The sequence below is a fragment of the Ochotona princeps genome, chromosome 5, assembly GCF_030435755.1.
Source record: "Ochotona princeps isolate mOchPri1 chromosome 5, mOchPri1.hap1, whole genome shotgun sequence".
NCBI lineage: Eukaryota > Metazoa > Chordata > Mammalia > Lagomorpha > Ochotonidae > Ochotona > Ochotona princeps.
The window spans coordinates 107,619,718-107,631,646 of record NC_080836.1 but is presented as its reverse complement, the minus strand read 5'-3'; positions in this window follow the sequence as shown (position 1 = coordinate 107,631,646).

Sequence of the window (11,929 nt, the reverse complement as noted above, 5' to 3'; positions counted from 1 at the left end):
TGGGCTCCCCCGGGACACTCCTCCCCCACAGGGTTAGTTCCCTGCGTGCTCAGGTTGGTGGCCGCACAGAGTCCGGTGACACGTCCTGTGTTCCTGATCCGGCTGTTTCGTTTTGTGCATGTTCCAGTGCTGCCTGGATACGGGCACAGATGGCCAGTGCTGACTGGCCTGCGGACAGAGGGGAGGTCACGGGGAGGGCCCACATGCACATGGGTGGCCTTGGCCGGGTCCAGGCTCAGGGCTCAGGGCTGCCTGCCCGGCGGGTCAGCCACAGAGGCTGTTTTTAGCCACGTCCACCGGGAGTCCAGCCACAGCAGCCCTGGACCTCGTCAGGGGTCATGCCACACTCACTGGGACCCACAGCAGAGGGCTGGGGGGAGCTGCAGAGGCCCCAGTCTAGGGTGCTGATGGCCTGTCGCCCTAGGATCAACCTTGGGATGTGTGTACGGGGCCTGAGGGTGTTGGGAGCCAGCTTCCTGGGAAGACAAGCCCAGTGGTCAGCTCCTATCCTTCCAGGCTTTGGGGGTCCAAGGGTGATGGGCTCCCTGCTGGGATGCACAGTGAGCAGTCCTGTGGTCAGGGGGCCTCGACAGTCCACTGGCAAAGCCTGCACTGCAGGGGGTTGAGGACTGCAGTGAGGGGTTGGGGAGTGGAGGGCTGGACTCTAGGGGGTCATGTGGTAACCCCTCCCAGCGTCCAGCAGCTCAGCTCTGCAGGGTGCTGGCCTGGGTCCTCTCTGAGTCAGGTGGAGGTCTGAGAGCTGCGATGACCTGGGGTTGTCCATGTAGCCAGGCACAGGGCACGAGGGAGTCAGCAGCAGGGGGCTGCTCCCGGACGCGTGGGCCGGATCAGCTCTGTCTGGGCGCACTGACCTTGGCTGGGCTGGCATGCTGCCGTGGGCTTGGTTTCCTGTGTGCCTGGTGCCCCACTGAGCTGGGTCGGTGGGACAGCTTGGAGGAGAGCCCCCGGGCTGGGCCCTGAGCCTCAGGTGTGGCCTGTGGAGTGGACCTGTGTTCATGCCTGCCACAGCTCGCCATTTCCATGGGGCTTTGCTCCTGGCCACGGAACCAGCGCCTGGTTGCCCTGGCTGCCCTGCAGGCTTGGGCCGAGGCTCTCCACAGCCCCCAGGAGCCAGGATCCCCCAGGGATCCCCAAGCCTGAAGCGCTGGCCCTGGAGGTGGGGCAGGCGCCACAGCCCGCGGACGGTGGAGCCAGCGCCATGTCAGCCAAGGACCTCCTGCCGTCCTTAGCTTGAGCGTGAGCGCCCCCTGGTGCTGGAACAGCCACCCGCGGAGGGTCGGGCGGTCCCAGGTCCTAGGAGGCTGCTCAGGATCAAGGCCATGGCCTGGCCACGGCCTGCCCGTGTCCAGGGCCCCCGCTGGCCTGCAAGCTGGGAGTGAGAGGGGCCTCTCCCTACAGCGCGCCTGTTTCCTCAGCTGCTGGCCGCCCGGGGTCCCCTGCCTGGCCTTTGCCTGCTGCCACCCTGGTCCTTCCATGGATCTGCAGAAAGAGCCTTCTGCCGCCCAACAAGCTGGGTGAGCCTCGCCCACGTGGAGGCACGGGTGGCCCTGCATGAGGGCCACCTCCTGGTCACTCTGTTGTGACCATATGGTCCCCAGGCAGGTGGTACCCAAGTGGTATCCAGCCAAGCCTCCCGTGTTGTTTGGGGTTCCCCAACCTAACCCATCACATAGGGGCACCTTGCCAGCCTTGACGGCTGCGGTATGGCTCGGTGCCAGCAGGCAACACAGGTGCCCACACGGTCTAAGGGAGGAGGTCCAGGGGCTGCGGCTGGACAGAGGTGGGCAAGGCTTTGAAGTCTGGCCTCCTGCAGGATTAGCTCTGAGGGACCCGACGCAGGCTCACAGACTTTGTGCTGTCTGGGGCTCCCTACAGGGGGCTGGGGGCAAGGGACTGTCAGTGTGGTGAGTGCCCCCCTGGGCACTGGGGGTCAGGAGGCTCGGAGGGTAGGAGGGGCACAAGGTGGGGCCCTGCAGTTGCTCCGGGGCTCACCTGAGACACAGCCGCTGGCAGCAAGGGTCTCGCGTCTGGGAGACACAGGAACATGGGCAGTGCTGCCCTAGGGGCCCTGGCACGCGGCTGCGAAGTCACAGGGCTCCTGGGGCCCCGTCGGGGAGGGTGCATGCAGCAGGCTCTTCTTGTCTTGGGTCCCTCCAGCCAGTGGGTGGACAGTCACTAACAATGGCAGTCCGACCTGGCGGACACAGCAGCTGCACAAGAGGACACTTGGATGTGATGACCACGCGATGCCCGCTGGTCCAGCTCTCCTACTCCCAGGCTCATCCCAGAACTATCACATCATCCCGGCCCAGCGGGAGCACCAGGGGCCACTGTAAGGTCTGCGTTACTGCAGGCTGGGTGCTCCTCTCCGGGGACAGGGCAGGGCGGGCGGCTTTCCCATGCACTTTCAGTTTCTTCACCTGGATTGTATATTGATCTATATTCAGTCATTTTACCCAGTGCCCTCCGTCCTGCTGGGTCTCCTTCCGTCCATGGATCTGCTGTCTCAGAAGCTCCGGACACACGCACTATCCCCGACTCCTTCCCTGTGAGCTCCGAGTGCCTGCCGCTCTCTAGGTGCCTAGGGTTTTCGGGGACGATTATCCGCCAGAAGCTCTGTGCTGTGCCGACTGCTTCAGTTTTAAGGATTCACATATTTGAAAGGCAGAGTTACCAAGAGAAGGAGAGACAGAAAGATCTTCCATCCATTGGTTCTCTCCTGAAATGGTCACAACAGCTAGAGCTGGGCCAGGCTGAAACCTCATCGGGGTCTCCCATGCGGTGCAGGAGCCCACGGCTTTGGGCCACCCTCTGCTTCTCTGCAGGCCACACACGGGGAGCGGAGCAGCCAGGGCCTGAGTGGCGCCCGACTGGTATGCTGTGCTGCAGCAGAAGCCCCATTGCATTCTCGGGGTTTTGTCTTAGAGCTTTGTGGTGTCAACCTGCAGGCTGGATTTGGAGATGGCTGACTCTGGAGCGTTGCCCACCAATGTGTTTATACATGGTAGCCATGCGAGTTACCGACATGCCAGCTGTGTATGGTAATGTATGGTCCATGTAGGTGAGTCTGCAGAGGGATAGCTCTGCCATCCGTGACATGTGTCCCACGCAGGAGCTCTCCAGGAGGGGCTCAGTGGAGCCTGACCACTGAGGTCTGCTTAGTGGCTGGCCTGTGGGGTGGTGGGCATGACCACCATTGTCTGTGTCTTGTGTGTCTTCTGTGACCATGGCCATGACCTGACTTGTCGGTTGTCTTCTCCCAGACTCCTTCCTCGTCCTGCGTGTGGCTGATTCTGTCAGGTTAGGGTCGGGCAGAGCCCACGCTGTGCACAATGACTGAACCTTGCTGGCCGGGCGGGGCCTCAGCTCTGCAGGTGACCAGTGCTCCAAGCCCACCGCCACACCCTGGGCAGCCCCGCACCTTCCATTCCTGACGGCCAGATCCACTCGCTCCCAAGGCTCTGGGTGCAGGGATGCCTGACTCACTCGGCTCCCTGTGGGGGCCATTTCAGCTGTGCAGTGACGCACACACATACAGAGACACAGCACAATGCACACACACACGCCACTGTGATGTACCACCGACACCAAGCAGGAGGCAGGACGGGCTGACAGCCGGGTATTTGCAGGGCTGTGGCTCACGTGTGTTTAGCAGGAGTGTGCTTGTCGGTGGCTTTCTCCGTAAATACACGGAATGGAGACTTTTCTCTTTCCCTTCCCGTCCAGGAGGGTCCCCCCTCAATGCTCTGACAGCTGTCTGCCCCTCCCGTGTGGCCGCACCATCTGGGCCGGGGATGGCGCTGCCCTGTGTCCCTGTCCACATGGCTGGTGCCGACCCCTCAACTCCTCCACCCCCCAGCGTCCTGGCCCCCAGGCCGGAGGGGGCCGTGGCTGGAGCAGCTGGCAGACATCCTGAGTGGAATCCGTCCCCCTCAAAAGCACACGAGCGCTCATGGCCCTGCCCTGGCCACACAGGGGTCACGACCCCCACCCTTCCTAGACATGGGGCTCATGGCTCAGGGTCCCCACCTACCCACATGGGGCTCATGGTCCCTGCCCTGTCCAGATGTGGGACTCACGGCCTCCGCCCTGCCCACATGGGGATCATGGCTCAGGGTCCCCGCTTTGCTTACATGGGGGCTCACGACCCCCACCCTTCCTAGACATGGGGCTCATGGCCTCCGCTTTGCCCACACGGGGGTTCATGGCCCCTGCCTTGCCGAGACGTGGGATTTGGGGTGAGACAGGGTCCAGGGCCCAGAGCCGCCCTGTGGTGCTGAACACTGCCCGGTGGGGGCTGGACGGGGGCCCAGGATGTGGCTGTGGGCAGTGTGCTTCCTTGGCTCCCTTAGTCCTTAACCCTCACCCCAGGACTGAGTGAACCCTGCCCGCTGGCCACCTGTGCCCTGCCCCCAGCTGTGTCAGCGTTGGCACAGGGCCCTGGTCCAGCAGCTTGGGGAAGTGCCTGTGGGGGTGGGCCCAGTCCCGTGCTGCCTGCTGTGCCCCTCCACAGCCAGCACAGTCCGGGCTCTGGGCCAGGACACTGCTGGCTGTGGCAGCAGAGGGGCTGCTTCCCCGTTTGGGGTTGCAGGTGGACCCTGGGCAGGCCTGGCCTGCACACAGTGGGCATGCTGCTCCGGTCCTTGCCCGCCTGCTCCACACCCACTCCTGTTGTCTTGTCCTGTCCTGGTCCTCTCCTGGGCCACGTTGGGCCATCTCAGAGGCACATGCTTCCAGGGACCTCCTACCCTGTCTACCTGAGGCCTGCTGGACCCCAGGAGACAGAATAGAAGCTGGGAAGAAGCTGGGGGCCAGGACAGTGACAAGGCAGCTGCCTGTGCGACGGACAACACGGCACAGCCACTCTCTGGCCCTTCCCCTCCTTCCTCTTCACTCACCCCCACTTCCCCAGCCTGGGACAATGAACCCCCCATTCCAGGGGACTGGCAGCCCCACAACCGTGACCATACCCCAGGAACTCCAGCCCCCTATAACCATAACCCCTCACCCCAGTGAATGCAGCTCCCACAACCATGAGTCCCATTCCAAAAGACTCAGCCCCCTACAACTATGAACCACTGTGACCCCATTCCAGGGGACTGGCACCCCCACACCTGTCACCTTCTATTCCAGGGTACCATAACCACCATAACTGTGACCCATTCTACAGCCCCCAGTCTCATCACTGTGACCCCCATCCAGTGGCCTGAGCCTCCCTGATTGTTGCAATAGGGGCTTGTGGGGGAGACAGGTGGAGCTGAGAGTCATGGAAGACAGGACTAGGGGACCAGGGTGGGGAGTGGAAGTGCAGGTCTGAGGGTCCAGGAAGTGTCGGGGGTGGAAAGCAGGTCTGGGGGCCAGGGAGGGGCCAGGGAGCAGGGTGGGGTGTGGAAGTGCACAGCCACCTCCTGGGCTGCAGGAGGCGCTGCGGGAAGCCGGCTGCTTGCCTGCCGCACCCCTACCTGGGCAGTTCCAGTGCAGTTGTGCGGAGGCCTGGCCTCAACCCGGCAGGACCTGGACTATCCTTTGAAAAGAGCGCGTGGGAGGAGGTTAAGGAATTCCCCCCAATCCTAGCACCTGGCATGCCTGTCCACCCACTCGGGTCGCTGCCATCTGTGGGCCTGGTGCCTTGTGGAACTTGGGGGATGGCGAGGCAATGAAGAAAGCAGGACTCTGGGGATGGAGCCCCCGGTCCACAGAACGCGTGGAGGCGAGTAGTGCACCTCCCGCCCTCAAGATTGTGTGAGAGCAGAGGACAGTGCAAGGCCCCTAAAAAGGGAGCTGAAATAGGGTGCTGTGGCGGAAAGCTACCTGCAGATCCACGGACAGGTGTTCAGGGACCCCAGGAGGGCACAGAAGGACCCTTCTCCCTTCTACCCCCAGTCAAAGCAAAACCACGGCACTGGGGGACCCGAAGGTGTTTCCAGTAAGATCCACTCTCTCCCCTTCTGTTCAGAGCAGGCCTAGATGTCCCGGCAAGAACCATCAGGCAAGAAGCAGAAAACAAAGGGGTTAAAAACAGGAAAGAAGCTCCTCTATGTCAGGGAACCGAGCGACTCAACACAGAGACCATGGGAACTCGCACAACAGCTTGGCAAGGTAGTGGGGTACACAACCAGGAGCTCAGGACACACAAGCCGCACGCCTGAGAAAGACCTTGTAAGAACAAAGAAATGAAAACACCTCGGAATAAACTTAATCTCAACAAGGAAAACCACAGACGTTAAAGGAAGAAACAGAAGATTGTCCAGCACACAGCTGCCTGTCCATCACAGACACCTGTCCATCACAGACACCTGTCCATCACAGCTGCCTGTCCATCACACAGCTGCCTGTCCACCTGTTCATCACAGCTGCCTGTCCATCACACAGCTGCCTGTCCATCACAGCCGCCTGTCCATCACAGACACCTGTCCATCACAGACACCTGTCCATCACATAGATACCTGTCCATCACACAGCTGCCTGTCCATTGCAGACATCTGTCCATCACACAGACACCTGTCTATCACACAGACACCTGTCCATCACAGACACATGTCCATCACACAGACACCTGTCCATCACACAGCTGCCTGTCCATCACACAGACACCTATCTATCACACAAACACCTGTCCATCACAGGCACCTGTCCATCACACAGCCGCCTGTCCATCACAGACACCTGTCCATCACATAGGTACCTGTCCATCACACAGCTGCTTGTCCATCAGACACCTGTCCATCACACAGCTGCTTGTCCATCAGACACCTGTCCATCACAGACACCTGTCCATCACAGACACCTGTCCATCACACAGACACCTGTTCATCACACAGACACCTGTCCATCACAGTTTGACTCCATAGTCTGGAGTCCCGCAGCTCTCTTCACAACAGTGATGGGTGGGAGACACATCCTGAAGGGCCAGAGTGACCTGGGCCAGAGTCCCTGGAGAGCCAGAGGCCTGTGTCTCCGTAGACTCCCTGTGCTGAGCCACCGTCTGCCGGCCCTTGATTCCTCAGGACCGTGCAGGGGCTGGGCTCGCCAAGGAGCGGGGGCCCTAGGGGTGTGGCGGGGGCGCATAGGAAGGCACACCCGCTTTGTACTAGCCGCCGTGCATCCTGGGACCACACAGGGTCCCAGTCCTGGGCAGGGTCCTCCTGGGAAACCAGGGTTTCACAGCAGCTCTTGGCCTCCAGCGACCCCCAGTGGCCGTGTCCCAGGTAGGCCCGGCCAGGACAGGATGGACAGGCCTACCTCCCACCCCCCACCCCTGGGCTGCTGCCTGCCCTCAGCCCAACCCTTCCCGTGCTCCCAAGCTGCCACAGGAGAGGGGGCTGGGTGGGAGCAGGTGGGGATGGTCCAGTCAAGCCTGAAGGCCACAGGCGGAGGACAGGATGTGGAGATGCCAAGTGCCCCTCCCTGGCGAGCTGGACGCTGCTTCCCCTCAGCCCTAGGCCATAACCTCCTCCTGGTGGATATGGTGACCGCAGGGGTGTGTGTGACAATGTCTGCGCGTGTGTGGGTCGTGTGAGCAGGTATGTTGGTGGACAGAGGCCAGGGAGGCAGCTGAGCCTGCCTGGCACAGAAAGACGCCCTTCCTCCTAGCAGGCCTGTGTCTCGGTGCTGGGAGGGCGAGGGGTGTGGGAGTGTGGGGTGCAAGGCACTGAGACAGCGGAAAGGGGAGAGCCCAGGGAGGGGGCGGCCGGTGCTCAGCTTGTCCACAGACTCGTCCTGGGAATGGGCGCACACTCTGGACGGCCCTGGGCAGGCCCAGCCCTTCTGCTGGGAGCCCCAGGTCCCCTCTCCTCCTCCCCCGGGGCCGGCGCCAGCCGACAGATCCCCCCTCCGCGGTACCTGCTCCCTGGGCGACTGTGCAAATGTGGAACCTGGGACAGGCATGCAGAGCGGCCGCCACCTGCACTTTCATGTCTCTGTTCCCACCCACGCCAGTCGGAGGGCGGGGAGGGGGTGTCTGCAGGGTGGGGGCGGCCCCTGCTTGGGGGAAGGCCCCAACGGGGCCCCTCAAAGGCGCAGGAGCCGCGGCCGCCTCAGGGCCGGGGCGGGGTGGGGGCGCGCTGCCGGGGCGCCCGGGCCGCGCTGAGAAACTCGCCCGGCGCCGGTTCCCATAAATCCAGCCTTTATGCGGCCCTGAATGGCTCAACAATGGGCCTGTTTCAGGCCGCAGGAACTGGCCCAGTCCGGCTCCCCGCGCAATTACAGCCCAGCGGGGCGGATTCTCGCCGCCCGGCGTCGGGCGGGGCGTTCCGTGCGCCCGGGGCGGCCGGCGCTGGCCACAGCACGGTCCCTGGCAGTGCCCGCTGGACCGAGTCAGCTTCCCCCTGCGCACCGGCACGCGCCCCAGACCTCACACCGCGATGACGGCCTCTAGGGTCAACCCCCCAAGGACCCTCACCAGGCTCTGGCCTGGCCCCTTCTCTCTCGGTGTCCAGTGGGTTGTTGGAAGGAGCAGCCCAGTCCAGCCAGCCCGAGAGCTCGGCCCCCAGAGCGACTGCAGACAAGCACTGGCTGGAGGGCGGTCCAGCGGCAGGTGTGCATCCAGAAGCAGGCAGCCCAGGACAAAGTGGGGGTGGGGTGGGTGGGATCATGGCTGGGGCTCTAGCACGACCTCCAACCTGGGGAAGAGGAAGACCACAGCCTCACCGTCCCTTACCCCAACACTGCTCGGAGGCCCGAGCAGTGAACAGAAAGCTGGAGAAGTGCCGGCCAGGGCTGACCCTGCACGGCTCACTCTGGACCCCGACCTGGCCTGCTGGAACCTGGGGACGCCTGGGAGCCTCTGCCTGGGCCAGGTCGGGATGGGAGGGCTGCGACCCCTCTTCTCTGGAGACACAGACATGGCCACTCTCTGGAAAGCTGCCCTGGGCATCCTGGGGGACATGGTGTGTGTGTGAACATGTGTGTGGAAACACGTGTGTGGGACACATGTGTAGGGGCACACGTGTGTGGGAGACATGGTGTATATGGGGACACAGTGTGTGGGAACAGGGTGTGTGTGGGAACATGGTGCGGGTGGGGACAGGGTATGTGTGTGGAGGACATGGGTTGTACGTGTGGACATGGTGTGGGTGGGCACATGTGTGTGTGGCGAGGGTGTGTGTTGGGGACAGGGTGTGGGTGAGGACAGGGTGTGTGTGGGGACATGGTGCGGGTGGGCACACGTGTGTGTGGAAGACAGGGCGTGTGTGGCACATGTGTGTGTGCGGACAGGGTGTGTGTGGGCACGTGTGTGTGAGGACAGGGTGGGTGTGGGGACATGGTGCGGGTGGGCACACGTGTGTGGGGGATGTGTATGCCTGTGTTTGGGAATCCTGGCTTGCGAGTACCCACCCTGTCCTCAGAGTGCGCTGAGCTCTCCTTGCCCCCGAGACCGGGAGGAGCCCCCCTTGGATGGAATGGGGGTCTGGGCAGCGTCTTTAGGCAGCTCTGGGGAGGGGAGCCGCCATGGCCCCAGCCTCCCAGCCCTTGGAGACCGAGTTGCGATGGGTACCCACAGTGCCCCGTGGAGCTCGCTCGTGGCAGTTGGGGATCTACACAAAGTGGCCCCCCAAGGCCAAACCAGCTGCAGGCCCCCACACCAAGGCCCCCACACCTGCAGCCGCGCAGGCCTCCCTGCACAACACTGGCCCCCAGGCCTCCCGGCACGGGCCTGTGCATTCACATTCATCAGCTTAATGGCATGCTCTTACATTGAAATAGCAAACGCTGGGGTCTGGGGGCAAATGTGGGCGACACCAGAAGAGGCCCCCTCCCCAAGGGGTCAGGTCAAGAGAGAGAGTGGGGGGCAGGGCTGCCAGAGCGAGAGGGGTCTGGCATGCCTTGGGGCTCAGCCAGCACTGCAGGGAGCAGTGGAAGCTTAGGCAGTGCCTGCCCAACCCTGGCCCACTCGTGGCTGGACCGTCCAGGCCCCACGAGCTCTCAGGGAGGCAGCTGGATGCTGCTGAGAGCCAGGAGAGGGACAGAGCCCCGGGGCTGGCGGGGAGGATGGGGCGTTCCCAGGCTGGGGGCGGGCGTGGGGCCCACAGTGGGACCACACTGAAGCAGTAGGGCCCACTCCATCTGCCTTGGGGGACCCTGGGGAGGAGTTGGCAGCCAGAGCATGTAGGCAGTGTGGACTTGTCAAGAGTCCACACCGTGGTGGGCAGCTGGGCTGCTGGGGGCTGGCGGAAGGGTGGATGTGCAGCCCATGGCCCTGAGGCGCTCAGCTTTGGGGTGCTGAGTCAGGAATAGGAGCCTGTGCTTGTTCTGGGACAGCGGGGAGAGCAGCGGCCAGGGGCTGGGGAGCCCTGGGCGATGTCCAACAGGCCACAGCTGCTGTTCCCATGGCGTCCACCAGGAGGCGCCAAACACCCACCTGTTCCCCTGTAGGGCCCAGCTGGAGGTGGGAGGTGGTCCCTCCAGGCTGCCTCTGAGTGGGCCGGGCACGCCCAGGCTCACACTGGGCTCCTGGCCTGCACGCTCTGCCCAGCCAGGCTGAGCGGCTGAAGACACGTTGGAAATGCAGGTTCCCAGGTGTAACGTTAGGTAAAGCGCCACCTATGGTGCCAGTTCAAGTCCTGGCTGCTCCACCTCTGAGCCAGGTCCCTGTTAATGCACCTGGACAGCAGTGGCGTGCCTGGGCTCCTGTACCCATGTGGGGGACCCAGAAGAAGCTTCCGGATCCTAGTTTTGGCCCTGCTCAGCACTGTCCATTGAGGCGTTTGTGGAGTGGGCCACTGGAAGGAAGATTTGTCTGCCTCTGAAAAGAAAAAAAAAGAATGCAGATTTCTGGGCCAGTCCCTGAGCTCCTGAATGGGAACCCAGCAAGGGGCCAGGGAGGGAGCTGTATTGTCAGGGTCCCCCGGGTCAGGGAGCCATTTGGGTTTCACGGCTGGCTGTGTGTTCTGAGCTCAGCAATGTGGCACCTTGTAAGGAATGCCGAGTCCCAGGCCTCAGTACCTGCATCTTAACTGCCCCCCTGGGCGACTCCTGCTGTGGGGCCTCCCCTGTTGGCGACAGGACCCTGGGCGGTGCCTGGGAGCACAGCTGGTGCTGGTATGGGTGGCCTGGTGGACCCACTCTGTCCCTACGGGCAGGTGCACGGGCCAGCAGGTGTCGGCGTGCCACCGTGTGTCTCCCACCGCCCAGGGCGCGTCATCATGGACAGGGGACAGGAAGCTGCTGCAGCGGGTCAGGCGCTGGAGGTGATCTCCCCGCTCCCGGCCCATGGGCTGTGAGTTCCTGTACCCCCTCCCCTCCGTCTGCTGTTCCGCTCTGAGCTGAGCCACCAGCCTCCCTGCACAGCCGGGATCCTGGTTCCTGACAGCGCGAGAGCCCAAGCCCCACTCCGTGGGTGGCCACATGTCTGCCATGGTCATACTTCCTGCGTCACCGGGCAGCATGTCTGGTCATGGTGGTGGGGACGCGTGGGGACAGGAGACGAGCCTCCCACATCCTCAAAGATCCCGGGATGGGGGACAGAGTGACCACAGGGACACCCTCCCTGTACACGGGGTCCTCTGGCTTCCACGGGGCAGGAGCACAAGGCTGCCCTACAGAAAGACCATGAGCCTGGGTGAGTCAGGGTGGGCTGCCAACCTGCTGCTGGCCACTGCTGTCCCCGAGGGCAAGGGACAGAGCCCAGAGTGGCCCTGACGGCTCAGCAGGTGTCTGTGGGTAGGCTGCAGGTGTTTCCTGGGGTGGGGGAGAGAGGGAGGGCTCCTCCTGTTGAGCCTGGTCCAACAGGGGCAGCTTCGGGTAGGGCGTTGCGCCAGTCTGGCCCCCGACTCCACATGTGGCTGTGCGGTGGATGCCGGTCGGGCTCCAAGTGCCAGCGCTGAGCCCTGTCCAGCAGGCGCGGGAGTGGCCTTGAGCAGTGTTTTTGTCTCAGTGGGATGCTGGCTCGGATCCCTGAAGGGCACCG